This window comes from Alexandromys fortis, unplaced genomic scaffold (assembly GCF_014885135.2).
Source record: "Alexandromys fortis isolate MF-2015 unplaced genomic scaffold, M_Fortis_MF-2015_v1.1 scaffold_169, whole genome shotgun sequence".
Lineage (NCBI taxonomy): Eukaryota > Metazoa > Chordata > Mammalia > Rodentia > Cricetidae > Alexandromys > Alexandromys fortis.
In genome coordinates this window covers 1,494,352-1,511,688 of record NW_026068076.1, presented here as the reverse complement: position 1 = coordinate 1,511,688, position 17,337 = coordinate 1,494,352, and positions in this window count along the sequence as shown.

The following is a 17,337-nucleotide window of genomic DNA, read 5'->3' as shown; positions in this document are numbered from 1 at the left end:
TTGAGTATAGAGGGTTGGGTGAATAAAACTGCAACCGAAGCATACACATTCTGGCTTATTCTTTCGTGTTGTCTGAACACTGAGCACACAGGGGAATGGCTTTCCTGGTTCTCAGAGAAGGAAAGAAGCTCCATGAAGAGGGACTCAACAGGCAATTCCACACAATCTTCATTAGGAACGCAGGTCTGAAGAAAGAAGAATCTGGATGTATATAATCATAATATTAAAAGTGATTTTCGCCAATAATTAAAGTTTTATTAGTTGAGATTTGGTTCTGCTTCAATTGACTTGTATTCTAAGACATCACTTAATTCTTAGCAAAACGTTGTTATGTTGGTCAAGTAGAGTTTTTATCTATTCCGTCTTTAAATCAGCAATTGAGTTTTGTTTTTTGTTTTTATGTTTTGTTTTCAAGAGAGGGTTTCTCTGTGTAATATTCCTGGCTGTCCCATAACTCATTCTGTAGACAAGGCTGACCTCCAACTTACAGAGATCTGCCTGCCTCTGCCTCCTGAGTGCTGGGATTAAAGGCATGAGCCACCATTGCCGGGCAGCAGCTGAGTTTTCAAGTACCTCCAGTCTCTTCTCTTGTAATTTGAGAGAGGAGATTTACAAACTATTTAATCTTAGTTTCAGAATCCCATTCAGTGACCTGGAGAAAAATGGAGTTTGGGGTTTTCTTTTACATAAGGAAATATAATTTAGCTTTTTTCATAATCAAAAGAAAATAACCACAGAAAAAATTATGACAATTCTGTTATTTGGTTGATTAAACATTTGTATACATTATTAAACTCGATAATTTTGGAAAACAAAAGGGTCAAATGTTACTGTTTGAAATAGTATTATACAATAATGAGAATATATATAATATGTACACATATCTTATTCTTAGAGTAGTTTATCTTTGACATTTCCAAAACTTCCTCTTTTTCTTCAGAGTGCCCCTCCACAATTTGTATTGTCTGCTTCCTAAAATGACCAGTTCTGTTTCCAACTTGTCCATACGGAACTGCCTATCAGTGAACTCCCTATAGTCACAGCCGCCCCACAAATTGCTATTCGACCAACTGCTAGTAGCTTGTGACTGATCACTCCATAGGTGCAATATCACACATGGAATGGGTTTCTCTCTTCTACTTCTGTTCCTGGACTCAGTTACCATCATCATCGATGTTGAAATAGAAGCCCACCAGCTTCCACAAGAGCTTCCTCAGAGTTCCCAATGTATCAGTCAGTTCCTAGGCCAGCGCAGCAGAGCAGGCTCTGCTGGTGTCATCCTCCAACGGTCCCCAACATGCAAAGTAAAGTCACAAAGTACGTGCCAAAGCTAAGCCTAGCCTTTAAAAATGAAAGGTTCATAAGCAGCACTGGTGCTAAGTATAAAGTTTTCCGGCACTTCGAGGATAAATTTTTAGCAATGTAGCATGAGGCAACAGAAAGGCAGGGGTAGATGTTTGATTAATAAGAAAAGGGAAAAGTCTACTAGATTAGATTACATTTTACTTTCTCATACAAACACGCCACACAGAGAGAGAAAGAGAGAGGGAAAGAGAGAGTCAGACATATATAACCATACTCAGTCTTCACTGTGATCAGCCAACATCCTGACTGAATGACTTTCCAGTGGCCCAGTTTGATAAAACTTGATAAAAAAAAGTGGAGTAAAAATTTAATCAGTTAACTATCATTATTATTATATAATATGGGTGCCTAAATGCAGGCTTGTGTATGGATGTCAGAGGAAACCTTTGATTGGTTTGCAGTTTCCACTTTTATGATGGGACTCGGGTTACCAGAATCATGTGGCAAGAGAAATCATTCATTGAACCATGTTGCTGTCTCTCAAAGAGGTATTAAAGACAGTATCTTTTACAATGTTCACACATTCCTATCTACCATTGTTGCTTCTAAGTAGACTTTGTGTGTGTGTGTGTGTTTCATATGTTATATGTAATAGTGAAATTTACCGGGGTTTGGTAGGTTATGTGTATTAAATGCACTTTTTGGCTTAGGACATTTGCACTTAATGAGGGCTTTACCAAACAAAAGCCCATCTTGAGTGGACAATCATCTTTATTTTTAAAGCTTTCTTAAAAGACAGTGAGTACTTTGCTAGAGAATCCTTCACTTTATCTCTTTTGATTTAAAATGCAGTTTCAGAATGATCTTTACACATTGCTTTAGTTGCTTAAGCTCAGTAGTGCCATCGAGGATAAGTTCACGGACAGTTTCAGGGTTCTACTTAGGATGCAGGAACCTTTCAGCAGAGATATTTGTCATGTAATTTAAATGCTTTTTATGTCATCATATTAGAAGATGATCTGCTATAATCCAATTTCAAAACTTCTATATACTTTATACATTAAGAATAAAGAGAAGTTCAGTTTGTAAGTACAAAATCAGGATGGTGGGGACTAAGCCAATGAAAGTGTAGAATGGAAAATTAAGGCTGAAGTATAGGTAGGTGTAATTGAGAAGGGATACAAAAATTTTTAGGGCAAGACCAATAATAGATTGAAAAAGAGAGACAACGTGGATGGCATTGTGATGCGTCTCTATTCTTTCCCAATTTTGTTAATATAAAACTCTATACGGGGGCGGTTTTTTTTTTCAGTCAATCCTTCATCACTCTGAAGATAACAGTCAGGCACCATAGAAGGTGGATTTGAATTCTGTGACTTCAGGGGTAGCACACGACCACTTCCTCCCAAGTTTCCAAGTTTATGGGGTAACATGCCTTGCCAATCTCATTTCTCTAAATTAAGCTGGTTTTAAAGAAAACAACAGAGGGAGTAACATACTATCTCAGTCAACTGGTGTTTTGTCCAGAAAGATACTTTCTGTCACCTAATGCACTTGTGTTTCTGTGTTTTGTGTCAGTCCTTGGGGCTGTGCTCCCAGCTAATATAGCCCAGCCTATCATCTCAGAAGCGATTCCTGAGAATAATTTAAAAACAAACAAACAAACAAAAGACTTCACCTTGAGATTTCTTTCTGCCTTAAAAACAAAAATATAGCAAGCACTGCTGTAATTATCACTCCTTCACCCTTGACCAGGCTCCTTTGATGGGTCTGTGCTTCTAGTAGGTGTGCACTTAAGCAGTCATTGTCCTCGTCGACAGGTTTCATGGTATTGTCAGGGCAATAGTAAACATGCAGTTTCCCATCATGTTCATCCTGTGTGCCATCTATGTATTTCAACTTAGTAGTTTGCACCACACATTTTCTTTTTAGTATACACAGACCCTCCAGTCCATCAAAACTGATTATGTGATCACAGTCCAGTGTCCTTCTCAAAACAATTCTCTCCCCTCCCCATCAAGGGGCAAGCTCAAGTACTGGGTTTAGAAAATCTATCCCATTATTGTCTGCATTATTATTTCTACAAGAGGTCCGTTACATATTGACTGAATTTAAATACACATTTCTTAGGTCACAATACAAGCCCTTCTACTGGGCTAATTAGGATATGATAAGCAGAAAAGTCTATGCCTGGTATCACCTATGTGAAGAATCTAAAGAGGAAAATTCACAGACATGGAATTGAATCTGTTCCTTTGTGAGGGATGTGAGCTGGGGAGAGGCTAAGTACAGAGATGTAATTATGTAGAATGACCAAGTCCAGATATCTACTGTGCAAAGGGTTGTAGTTAATAATGTTGTATTACAATATGATTATGCAGTATTATTAACCAAATTTTTATGGAGTAGGTTTTAAATATTTGACCATATGCACAAAATATAAGTATGTGACATGATGAATATGATACTTTGCTATGTTATAGTACTTCCTTATCTATCTACCTATCTATCTATCTATCTATCTATCTATCTATCTATCTATCATCTATCTATCTATCTATCTATCTATCATCTATCTATCTATCTATCATCTATCTATCTATCTATCATCTATCTATCTATCTATCTATCTATCTATCTATCTATCTATCATCTATCTTTCTAAATTATTACATTATAAGTCTTAAATTTATATAATACCCCCTTTCTCATATACTTTTTGGAAACAGAATAAACCTCAGCAAATCTTACAAACATGCAGTAAGGACTAGTTTTAGATGCAGTTTTATTTTGCATACTTGCTTTGGTAAACTATGTCTATAAAAGTTCTGATTTCTTTATTTGTTCATACTCTTAAAAGGCACAATAGTTTCTCAGTGGGTCAGTGGTTCCCTTCCTATGTCACCATCCAGTGCTGGTTCCTGTCCAGTCTGCCTCTGTGTAGGACTAACCGGAGGGCAGTGATGTGGCACTTGTTAGTTTTTTAAAGAATGAAAGGAAGGGGGGCTTTTAATTGTACAGGAAATTTAATTAGATTTAGGCTAATTAAATTCATTTTTTATATTAACATGTTCACAAATATTATTGCATCTCGTTAGATTTCATTCTTCTGGCCTTACTGAACAATATTCAGTAGTAGTTTCTGATTACAATAAGTTCATTATGAAGATAAGGTGGAATTAGTGTAGAAGCTCAGCTTGTTGAAGAGGTCTGTACTTTAATTACTGCAGAGGGTGTGCATATTAATTACAACACAAGTGATATTTACTGTACCTCAGGAACATATGACAGGGTAAAGATACTGACGGCACCAGCTAATAAACTCAGTATGATAATGAGGAAGAAAGACCATAAAAATAGAAGGAAATAAAATTATTCATAAAGTATATTGATCCCAAAGTAAAGACATTAAGCTCTGATGAAGGGCAGCAAAAGGGAAGCTCTTCACTTTATCAAACAAATAACCAAAGTAGAGAAATGTTAGCAGGGAGACAGATTGTCATTATACCGGTCACATGCTCACACTCCAGAGAGTACACAGGAGCCATAAAATGGGAGATTTTTAATAAATCAGCAGAAAGCCATACTGTCACCTGCAGGAGCTGACATGGCAGTGGCTAAGGACAGTTTCTACCCCCCTGAAGTCAGATATGATGCCGAGTAAATGGGAAGGAACCACACACATGAAAAATTTGGTTTAAGAGTGACCCTTGCTTTTGAAGAAGCAAGACTCACAGAGGGATAGTGGGACGCTTGCTTTCAGTGGAGACCCCAAGGTCAATCCCCACCTCCCCTCTGGATTTGAAAGGGCTATGATTTTGAGATTGTGAGAGGAGTAAGTGGGCTTTGGTTGTGTATATTATTCTCAGGAATGTTTAAAGATGCTCTGAACTTCCTACAATCCAAAAAGCTGAAAGGAATACTCAGATTTCTTCTGTAGTCATTAAATTTGAGGGTCGGGTTTTTATTGTATTGTGTTTCATATAAGCCTTTGAAAATAGATGGCCGTTTTGTTTTGTTTTATTTATTTATTTATTTATTTTTTGAGACAGAGTTTCTCTGTGTAGCCTGTTATGGAACCCACTCTGCAGACCAGGCTGGCTACGAACTCACAGAGATCCACCTGCCTCTGCCTCCCGAGTGCTGGGATTAAAGGCGTGCACCAACACCACCCAGGTGGATGGTCATTTTCAGTTATTCAACTACTTAATAGTTATAAACAAATGCATTCTGAGAAATCAAAAGCCAAATGTTAAATTCTATTTTATAGCAAATAATCGATATATTTTTAATATAGCAACTTTTTGTAAGGACTACTTTTTTTTGTGGGGATTAATCAAAATCTGCCACAAACTCTGATGATAGTTGACTTAAAGTAAAAGCAAGTGTACTTTTACTTGCTTTGATACATCAGCAAAATGAAGTCTATGGAATACTTGGGGCTTTTGTAAGTTATTTTGAAAGTACACACGCATGTGTGTGTATGTTATTGTGGTTTTAATGTATATCAGATACTTACAACAGATATAGATAGGTATAGTTTTAAATCTTTTAATCATAGGCTATGCAGTTACAATAAAAAGGAGAATGAAAAAGAAAATAAAGACTATATAATGTGGCAGGTGAGGCACAAACAGGGGATGACCTGGACCTGTAACTTGGTGGCATTATTAGTTACCTGGGGACACACAAAAAAAGTGTGGATATTTTAACTTCAGTTGAGAGCCACAAATTCATGAATTGAAAAGATTAGACATTGAATTAATTATAGGATAAAATGATGGCAACTCTAGTTTATCCTGGGAAAGGCAAATAAAATGAATATTTAATTCTTTCAAATCTGAAGTGTTTTCACTATTTTTATTCTGGGGTAGGTGTGGCGATGACTTTTTCACTTTGCCCCTCTCGGGTCCTTACTTTCTTTCTCCTAACATCTGCTCCTGAAGCTAGTCATGTTCTCTTTTGGTGGTAGAGTTCAGAGGTGATTTGTTTACACTAATGTGAAACATATTCAGGTGTGTTTCATTTTATTTTAAGTGTCCAATATTTTATGTAAGCTTAGATGTTGGTAGAGAAGATATGTATATGGAATGAGTCTACCTGAAATTACTTAAATCCATCAAGTGTTTCTGAATATCGTCCAAATAAAAAGCCCCAGAAGAACCAGAATATGCAGTAAAGAGGTGGTATATGGGTTTTACAATCATTGCTGGTGTGTACTGGGCTATGGCTATATATATATATTTATGATGTTATGACAACAAGACTATGGGACTATGTAGCTTCTCTGATATGGTGAGTAGGCCACAATAAATTTTTTTGTTGAAAGGATGAATAAGTAAATAATTAAATGATTGAGTGAATCCACTTTGAGTGGTGGTCCTTCAGTCCCTGGTTCTGTTACATATTGAGCTGGACCCTGTCTGTAACACTGGCATCTCAGTTTTTGTACTAGTATTCCGCTATCACAATTGGTCTCTCATCCTTTGTGATGCACTTGGGTGGCTAAGCCCCTGTGCCGTATTTGTATGTGAAAGATGTAAATGAAAATGCGAGATGAGGTGATCTGAGCTGAAATATAGACCACCGAACAGTCCATAGCTTATCTTCCAGGAGGTTCAAACTGTTTATTGATAAGTATAAATAGTTATCAGTTATCAAGATGTTAGGGAATAGTTTGTGTGTGTGTTGTTTTAGATGTTTTGATATTTGGAAACAAAAAGAGAAAGTTAGGTGCACACCAATAACAAGTACTCAGTCCTTGGGGAATAGAAGCTCAAATGTATGCCTCCTCAAGTTGGGTTTGGGTTATTTATTAGTACTGAATGGGTCAGTACTAATTGCTTTTAAAGTTGTAGTGAGAATAATTCTGATATTCTACTAGGGCTTTGTGGGTTTCTGATGGGCATTTATTTCTGTTTGTTAAGGTTTTAATTTCTTCTCATTGTCATTGTTTTTTTTCTAAGTTCACATATTTCTTTCCCCTTCCTCATACATTGCTTCACCAGTTATAGTTGAATGTTCACCAATACTGTTCTTCGTCCTCCTATCTAATTTGGTTCTAAAATATATTTCTGCAAGCAAAGCTTTCCTTTTGTTCGTGCCCCTCCTTTGATGGCTAGGTTTTAAACTTGGCCTTCTGGGACTGTGCTTTGCCTCTTTAACAGAGAAGAATTGAGTTTATTGGGAAACTGGTTTGGGAGGCATCTGATAATGTATACACAAAAGGAAGAAAGTCCTTAGCTTCCCTCATTTATATTTTTCTGTGAATGGATAAGAGATAATGTTTGATGCAATATCAAACTGATGTGGATTCTGATTTTCATATGTATTTTCAGAAAATGGAAACTTTAGGTATTAAAATTTTTCATATGTTACATGAAGACTGAGGTAATAGTTTCTAACATGAAGTTTGTGCAATCATTACTTTAAGTTTGGCATAGGTGCATCTTACTTGGGATTAAATTAAATATGAAAGTTTAAACAAAACAAACGTTAGCATACATATGTTACAGGCACCTACAAAATCCCTTTCCCCAAATGCATCATTAATTTTCATTGCAAAGAACAAAACCTACGGTGAGTCCCCAGTGTGCTCAGACCTCAGTGCAGTTCAGTCCTTTAAGACTGCCAAATTCTGAGTCATTTCATAGATTAAAGTTTTAGAAGGTTATGCTTCAGTTATAACAAATTTATATTTGTGTATGCTGATAATTAGAAAAAAGTATTTTGTAAAAATCCAAGGAAGTAAGATTGAATAGATAATTAAAAATTGCAGCGTTCTAATCAATAAATGAGATGGATATGATTGTTCTTGCCCATTCTGCTTCTTCAACCATGTAAATCTTCATCAATTCCTTTCTTTTTTTGTTCCAAGACCGAGTTAGATGCATCACCCCTAAGACGGAATCAGAGTCATTTTCCTCCAAGTCTCAGGTTATGCTGATCCAGGGTGTATTAAAACAATAATTCATTGGGTAATCTCACAGACACTTCACAGAGTAGTAGTAATAGCAATCAAGAAACAGAAAAGGCAGCCAAGGAAGGTGAATTTGGTAATCTCACAGAAAAGGGTCAAACTGACCAGCCTCACCAGGAGCTCCACGGAAGAGAGTAGGCATTCAATAGCAGCAAATATCAAAACAAAAATGTTTGATTTCATTTGGGAAGGATCATTTCTTTAGTTACTTTTTTACCCCTACACAATCCGCACCCTCTGTTCTCTCATTCCTGTTACAATTAGTCATTACCTACTGTTGCTAGGGCTTGGTTGGCAGTCCATAACCACAATCTGTTGCACTATGACAGATCGATTCTTTCAGTCCACAGACTAATTCCTGAATCCATCCCAAATGAACACACACACAGACATATGCACACACACATATGCACACACACACATACATGCATATGTGCATGCACAAACACATACACACACTAGTCCACGTTCCCTTGTCCTGGCTAATGTGACAGCACGTTTTCTTCTGTCAATTTTCTGAAGTGCGTGGAATATGTCTCCCTCCTAGAATGGCTTCTGACTCTATCCATGTAGACCGTAGAGCCCAGTCTATGTTTGTTTACTGCCATTGCTTTTACAGGAGACAATTTTGGTATATATTTGAGTTAGGGAAGAGTAGCTGCTGCTGAGCTTACGGAAGAGCATTTGTAGAAACCCTGCTGTTTATACCCACACACACATAGATGTGTACACAGCACCGAGCTTAAGTAATCCCACTAAGACTCACACTGTTCGGGTGTTTCAGCGAAAGAAATTATAGCTTTGCTGCAATCAAGTTAACAGTCAGAGCAAAATATATGCTTCATAACCCTTCAGATTTTATGCGTGTATACATACATATCTATGTGGTATGTATTTTGAACTGATACGTATGCTGAAACATCTCCTCACAGCCATGTTGCATAATTGATTGGAAGTTACTCTCGTCACAGCCTATTTTTACAGCAAAGAAGAAACGATTTGAGATGCTTGTGATATTTTTTTTCGTTTTTTTCTTAAATGCTTTATGGCAAGGCAAGGAAAAGCTAGCTATTAGATAGAGGCTATTATTCATTGCTGTTTTGTCCTGAACAATGCGGAATTAAATGACACTGCTACATGGCAACAAAAACATGCAAAAGGAAAAAAAAACATAAAATCTGCAAAACACTTTATTAGCTTTGGGTATTCTATAGCGGGCCTCTGAAAGAGCTCCTGGTGATGCAATCAATTGCTCTCCTTTCCCTCTCCCTTCCCCCCGCCCCCCATAAGCGGTGCACTCACACATGAATGATGTATTAAAAATATGTGTTTCCTTGACTCTTAGAAATCAGAGGAACAGCTTGCTTCTTGACACTTACAAACTGGTACTTTTAATAGTAAAACGGAGGCCACCAAATTGTCAAATGTAGGTAATGTGTTGACTTTTGAGGAAACACTTCTGAAGCAAGAGGGGCTATCTTACAGATGTGCTGAACATCTGTGGAAGGCCCTACTGGTCAACAGACTTCATTCTTCGATTCTGAAGTAACCGCTGCTTTGGGATGTGTTTCCATTTGAGGGATTAAAGAGGGTCTCTTTCGGGTGTTGTGGAAAATTACCAGCTTCTCTTCTCAAAAGCACGCAAGGTAGTCATCCTGAAAAAGTTACTCTCAAGAGACATACCTTTTTTTCCCTTAAGCATGGTGTAGTGATTGTGGTCATTACACAACTTTACAAATAAATTCAGAGCAGCTGAAATGGAATGAAAACACACAGAAACTCAAACGCTGCAGGGCCAGTGAACAGCACAGGCAAGGTGAAGCTGCAAAAGGCGTGCATTTGTATTCTAATTGGCCTTTTCGCTAAATCCTTTTATGAAGAAGAGAAAGTCTCTTTAGAAGACTTATGGAAACGGGTGACAAAGTGTTAGTCTGAGTAATCAAGATGTCAGAACTGGACAGCTCTGTGCTGTTTTGTTCTTGTCATTTGCTTTCATAATCACTCAGCCTAATCTCCTAACATTAAAAGCATTTTTTTTCTATGATTTTTAATAATTTTTAAATTTTCAGACTTAAGATTAAGAAAACCACTTAAGTAAGCACACTGTTCATAAGATTAACATTGATTTTTAACATGATTGCATTATGCATAGACCCTGAAGCCTTTATCAAATTATTTAGATTTTAGAAGATCTGAATAAATGGTGGGGGCCTCTCAAAAACTAATTCAAACATAGTCTTTTGTTCCAGTAAATTACTATATATGGCTCCAGCTCTCTCAGATATTGAAAGTCCTAGAAAAGAGGTTTTTTTCACCCACAACCCCAGTGTATTTTTTCCACCATAAAAACACATTTGAAATATATTGCAATTATGTGTGAAGTGACATAAATACATTTGATGATTAATATTTATTCGAGCAACAGTGACTACAGCAATATAACTTCGAATTTGAACCCACGTGAGCTTCCTTTGCAGCGATCCTGCCTCTCAGAGCTTTCTTATTTGTTATCTCATGGATTCATCTTGGAAAGGGCCCTGGTCAAATATGTGTTTCCCCTTTTCTTCCCTATTTAAACGATTGAAATAGAAAAGTGAGCATTTGGCTCCATGTTCCTGGTGAACCATAGCGAGACACGGAAACTATTAAAATACGTGAGGGGATACGGAACTCCAAGGCAGGGACTGGGAGCCTAGCCTGCTGCCGAGAATGGCACTGGGAGTCACATCAACCTTCCTCTGTAATCTGCAGCCTGTTTTCCCATCCACAGGCGGTGAGCACGGCGGTGAGGGTATTGGGAAGAGCTCTCCCCAAACCGAATGCAGGTCCCATTCTCAACTGTCTTATCTTTCTCATTGTTTTATTTCTATCCCTTTTGCTCGTAGGGTCCTTTGTGGCGTTTAGCTGTGATGAGGTGGGCGGGTGAGCAGTCTCCTCCAGAATTGACGCCAGCTGGTTTGGAAGACTGGCAAACCTTCAACTCTCCCCTATCTACCAAGTTAGAGTTTGACTTTATTATCTGCTGGAGTGGCATGCCATGCCCAGCTCAGGCTCCAAAGGCCCAGGACGCAGTCACGTAACACAGCCCGATTCACCACGGCACTTAGTTTGATTTACTTGCAAGATCAGGAATTGCTTTTAACAACAACTTCCAAAAGTGAGGGTCATCCGCTCCTAACGCTGGAAACCTTGTGCTAATCTGTTCCATGCATTCAGATGAAAACATGACTTCTTGGCAGAGAGTAGCATTATAATGTAAAATCCCATATGCTGTTATACAGTATGCGGCAATCTGTTTTACGGCTGCCTCTGTTCTAACGAGTGAATACTGCCAATAAAGCAATTGAAGATAACACTAATTGCTTATTTCTGTGATCCATAATTTTTATGGCCGCCTTATAGCTCTTTAGTCAAATAGATGCTTTTTGGCCTTTAAGATCTAGAACTCGTGTACTGTTGCAGCCCAAACTGGAAATGCACATGCCGGCCTGGGAGGCTTTTCTGCGTCTGATGAATAGGAGGCAGCAGAAAAATAGGTGAACGACAAAAAAAGAAACACTAGTGCTAAGTCAGTTTTTGCAGACAAACATTAGATTTGAACAATATTTGGGTAATCTTAAACATGTACATAAATATACGACTGTGTATGCAATTGAAGCTGCCGGCTCTCCCTTGGCTTTCCTGAATTTGGAGAACACAGAAGGAGAGCAATGGTGACCCTGGAAATCACTTAGTTTGAGCACAGCTCTTCAGAGGTGGGGATTGGGCTTGATTCTAGGATGAACCCAGGGGACCCTTGCGGAGGCAGCAGTGAGCTAAGGAGTCTGCGTTCCAGAATCAGATTTCTCTTTTAAATGGAGTACTGGTGCAATGGTGGAAAGTGCTTTGTTCACTGTGGAGGGCTGTACACATGTCCATTGTGTGCTTGACCCTTATGTGAGGACACTCTGGCATGCTTTCTCATGGATTATCTCACTGAAACTTCAAGTAAGTTATCCCCAAACTTACTCCATCTTTTGCAGGTCATTGTGCAGCCTGTGGTCACGAGGGACAGGGTCACCTGAAAGCTAGTTGGAAGTGCAGGCTTTGGGCCCTCTTCTAGACTCTCTGATCATAATCCTTCTTATCCAAACCTTTTTGTAATTAATATGTTCCTAATAGACTGAGAAGTCTCATTTCTCTTAAGGACAAGGAAGTTGGAATTCAGCAAAGGCACGTGACTTACCAGAGGCCACATAGTGGGCCAACATAAAAGCTGGGTCTTTTTATGCCATGAAGCTAATTCTTGCTGTCCCACAAAACATGGAGGATTTCATTAACATGTGACAGGTTTTCGATACACAGCCTCAAAACATGGGTCATATATTTGTAGTTTAAAATAATATAACCCAAGGAAATCTTGTTTCTTTTTTGTCAGGCGCTGAAAATAAAATTCAGAGCAAATAGCCAGTAGGTTATAGCATAGAACTTAAACTGTATGCAGAAAAGTGTCAAAAACACCCACAGATTTCTATTTATGAGGTTCAGAAGCTATATTCTCAAACTGAGAAATGAAGACGCTCTGAAATTCAAGGTATATGGTCAAAGACCACAGGAATCTAGTATTCATTTTGTTTTGCTTGTATCCAGTTTTCTGACTATTATCATTGTCTTTGCAAGAAAAAGAAGTGATGTCCCTGTGTTTTTCTCCTGTTCAATTCAGGATATAAAAAGTACTGAGTCGAAAGTAGAAAGGCCAAAGGGTCTCCTTAGCAAGAGTATTAAAAATGTTTGCAATTCCCTTACAAGGTATAGACACAAGACATGCCTTTGAGAAACATGACCAAGGTTTCATCATTCGACCCACACACTTGCTATTGGAGATACTGTTTTTTTTTATTACATTGACCAGTAACTAAACATGAATCATATACACATTATTTAATTTAATCTTAACCAAAATCCCCTGGGTTTCTATTATTTTCCTTATTTTATTTATAAATTTATTTGACTGGTCTCAAAAACAAACACAGAAAATTTCACCTGTGATACAAAGTCAGGAAAACACAAACATAGCGAAAAGCTGAAGTATGAGGGGTTTGAAGAAATCTTCCAAATTGATGTTGTGACTTGGAAATGAGATGTGTACTTCAACTCCTGAAGATCTGGTTTTATTAGATCCCTTTTTTTGGACTGAATTTCTACCATGACCTTTTCTGGTATGCTGGATATATTGCCTTCTGTATCAAACATGTAGGTCCTATAAATTCATAGAAAACTTTTTTTTTTTTTTGTAGAAGTGTGGTCTGGAGGATGTGGTAACAAGGTATAGGAGATGCTGTCATTATGGACACTCAGTCTACACGTCTTGATTCAACAAGATTCTGTTGTTGAGGGGCCAACAAAAGGTTGAATTGAAACACCAAAACATTGAGAATATTCTTACTGAGATCAGCTATGCTGGCCCTGCATGAAAGTGGTGTAGCTGCAGAGATGCTGAGATGCACATTCCAAAAGGATTCTGGGTATAGATGTGAGAGTTGTTATGATTGGAGGTACAGAGCTGAAGAGAAATGCTTAGACAGAAAGAATCAAAGGGCAAGAACTCATACTAGTAACTGAATAAACAGTGCAAGACAGACGCTAAGTAAAAAGGGAGGGGGGGCTGCTATGGACATGCAAAAAGAGAAGTAGCAATGCTCAACCCAATGCATGTAGTATACCCTGTTCCTTTCAGTAGCTCATAGGCTGTGTCTTGCCAAATAGTACATGCACAAAACTAATTATGAAAGGTGCACGATTAGTCGAGGACTAGTGTACTAGCGCAACCTATAGCATTCAAGTGTCCTCTTATTATAAGAAGCAAGCACTGATTACTTAATTTCAACACTTTGTAATAGCTTTGAGGGGAGAAACGCTCAGCATCTCTCTAGGACTCACCTCTTATGCTAGGTGGGGAGGTTAGGTGACTGGATTCTATGCTGTTTCAGAACTAGAGGTCTGACTACCTGAGTTCTTTTCTTAAGTCCTGGTTAAATCAGCAATTTAAATACCTCCTGTCCCCACATGCTCTCCTTTGGGCACAGTGCAGTATTTATGATACTTGTCTATGTTACTGAGAATTTTTAGAAAAAAAGGAAAGGGTTTATTATTTCTTGGATTAAAAAAAAAAAAAGAAAGGTAGCTATACAGAACCATGTGCTTGGGAGAAACCTCACACACTGTGCCACCTCTCAAGCCTCTCAAGCCTACACAAACAGAATCATGCCCACCCTTTGTTGAAATAGGGTGTGAGTTTTGAAACCTGCCTGCTTTACTTCAGGGGTCGAATATTCTAGCATTGCCTCTTGTCAGGATTTGATCATCTTGATTTTTCAGCTATGCCAAGGGATTTATTTCACCTTTGTGAAATTGGCTAGTGTCCCAAAGTTATTCGGATTTAATACACGAAGAGTAGGAGAAAATAGAGAAATCTATCTGCTATAGTTTTATTACTACATAAAACTCAACTGTCAGGGTGGAGAAGACAGAGCAGGCTCGGCACACAGATGGCTGAGAAGTTAAAGCTGAGTAAATGATCAGAGAGAGAAAAACAGAATTGCACCTCAGTATATGTTCCTCAGTATTATTTTGCATGCATACCTTTGAATTTTAAATTCAAATAAGGCGTGTATGTGGACATATATAAAATTAAAAACATTTTTATATAAACAAGTAGGACAGGTATCTAAACAAAAAGGTGCTGCTTTGCTCCCTTCCCATTTATCCACAGAAGTCCTTATGCCACATCATGTCATGGGAGTGGTATCACCAGAATGAATGTGAGCAAACTTAACCCTTTTTAGCTTACCACCATGAGGCAGTGGTAGGAGGGCATGAGGAATCCTCCTATTGCCAGGTAGGAGGAGATCTGGAGGGTGCAGAGGCAGAGAGGGTGAAAGTGGATAGGAATACCAGAAACCTTTGCAAAATATATTGATGTGAGATGGGAGGTAATCCCGAAATGTGACACAGTGGTGACCTCTCCTCTGGGTCCGTCTGAAAGGAGCTTGTTTCTTTTATGGAGAAACGCTGGCATGCTCGACTTCAGAGAGTCAAGATTGTTTGGCAAATAACAGTGATGGTGTGTGTCCTTGTCTGAACACCTGCTGTATTCTCCCAGCAAACGCCGGGGCCACGGCGGCTCTCCTCTAATGACACCTCATCAATCCGCTCCTATCAATGTCCCCGTCATAGAGGTGACTTCGAGTGCTCACAAGCCTTAGAAAATGTCAACGTTTGGGGAGAAAAGGTCAGTCACAGCCCCCCTTCTCCACCTCCCCTGCCAAGCCACCGTGGGCCTGGCGTTCATTATCGTAATTAAATCCAGCAGCTGAACATCTTCTTATCTGTAGGGGAGGAGAGCAGGGGCATGATGCAATAGGATTGATTTGCATATCCAAAGTTAATTAGTGCGGAGGAGCAGGTGTACAGTAATAATAATTATCACACACGACAATCACCTGTGACCACTTCCCCGCGCTCCTTCCGGGATTCAGCGCCGTGATTGCTGGCTGGTTTTTTTTTTCCTTGCTTCATACCCATCCTGAGCTGTTTATGTCCTTGTGCCTCTCTTCACAAACCTGCTGTGAGTACCTTGTCTGCTCCTTAACAGGCACTGTGTTTTTCTCTAAAGGTATATTTTTCCCCTGCTTCATTCGGAGAGAGAGACTATTGTAAGGCAGCTATTTCCAGTTTTGTTTGCTGAAGTTGTCACATCCTCGAGGAGCCTGGGTGTTTATTTTTAGATTACATGTAAGTGGATAAGGAAAAAAAATGCCCAGGATCATAATTTGACAATCCCACTCCGTACCATTTGAAAATTGGGAAATCAGTCTGACCCAAAATAAACTTCCCAGGCAGCAGACACGTGAAACCAAGTGACAGTTTGATGTTTGCCACGAGGTAATCCGTGCTAGTTTGGAGAGGGCACGGGGGCGGGATCCAGAGCCCTCAGTCCTACAGTCTGGGCAAGGCATGCCCACTGGACACAAACCCAGAGAAAGGGAGACGGTGGTGGGCTGTCAGGGGCTGCCAGAATCGGGATTAAACAAACCAACCTTAGAATGATGTAGTTGTAGGACATCTTCAGTGATGGCATTGGAGATTCAGCGTAGCGTCCACGACGACTCTCTCGAAGCCCCCACTGCGGGAAGCTTAGATAGATTACACTCTTCGGGACTTAGCTTGCACATAAATGCGTAGGTTATGCGGGTTGCAAAGTGTTTTCTCTGTCAAACTGGGGTAATTTTTTCAAATTAAGTCAAAAAGCGTGCCCTGGAAATGGGATATGCTTTCATAGAAATGAATTATTGCTGTATGCTATACAGGAATTTAACACTCACAATGGTAGACTAATAAGTAGGTAAGAACAGAATATTAAATACAAAGGAATTTTGTAGGTAAAGGGGAGGCATTAATGTTAAATTAGCTATGAAGCCGGGACTGTTTTAATTTTTTTCCTCTCATTTTGACTTTTGTCTGTTTCGCCAGTATTTGTCAGGGTACACTTTTGCCAATCATGTCTAGTATAACAGGTAGGCTTTTCTTTCACACGGCTTTAATGATAAGTGACAGAGATGGCAAGAGGCACTCAACTGCCTGCAGAATGCATTAAAAATTCAAAACTTTACTTATCAGTCTTTTATTAAAACTTTCTGTAATTGTACAAAATTATTTTCCCACTGGGTTAGCTTTTCAACATGGAGTACAATTATATTTCTGACACAAAATAATTATAGTTAAAAAAACTACAAGAGAAAAGAAGTATTTATTTTTAAAGCAGAATTCATCCATTTTATATCCACAAAGAAGAATTACAATGAAAAATTAAGCAATTACCCAGCCAAAGCTCCAGTTTTGAACATTTAACTTCCAGTAGTAGACAGCTGGGTGGAAACCCAGGCATTAGAGTTGAAAAGAATTATGGGTTGTGAGTGGAGACTTTATAGTCCTTGTCTGCTTATGAAGGACTTACTTTTCTACGTTTAATCTATCAGTATTAGGTTAGTGAACACGGTGGACGCAAGTGTTTT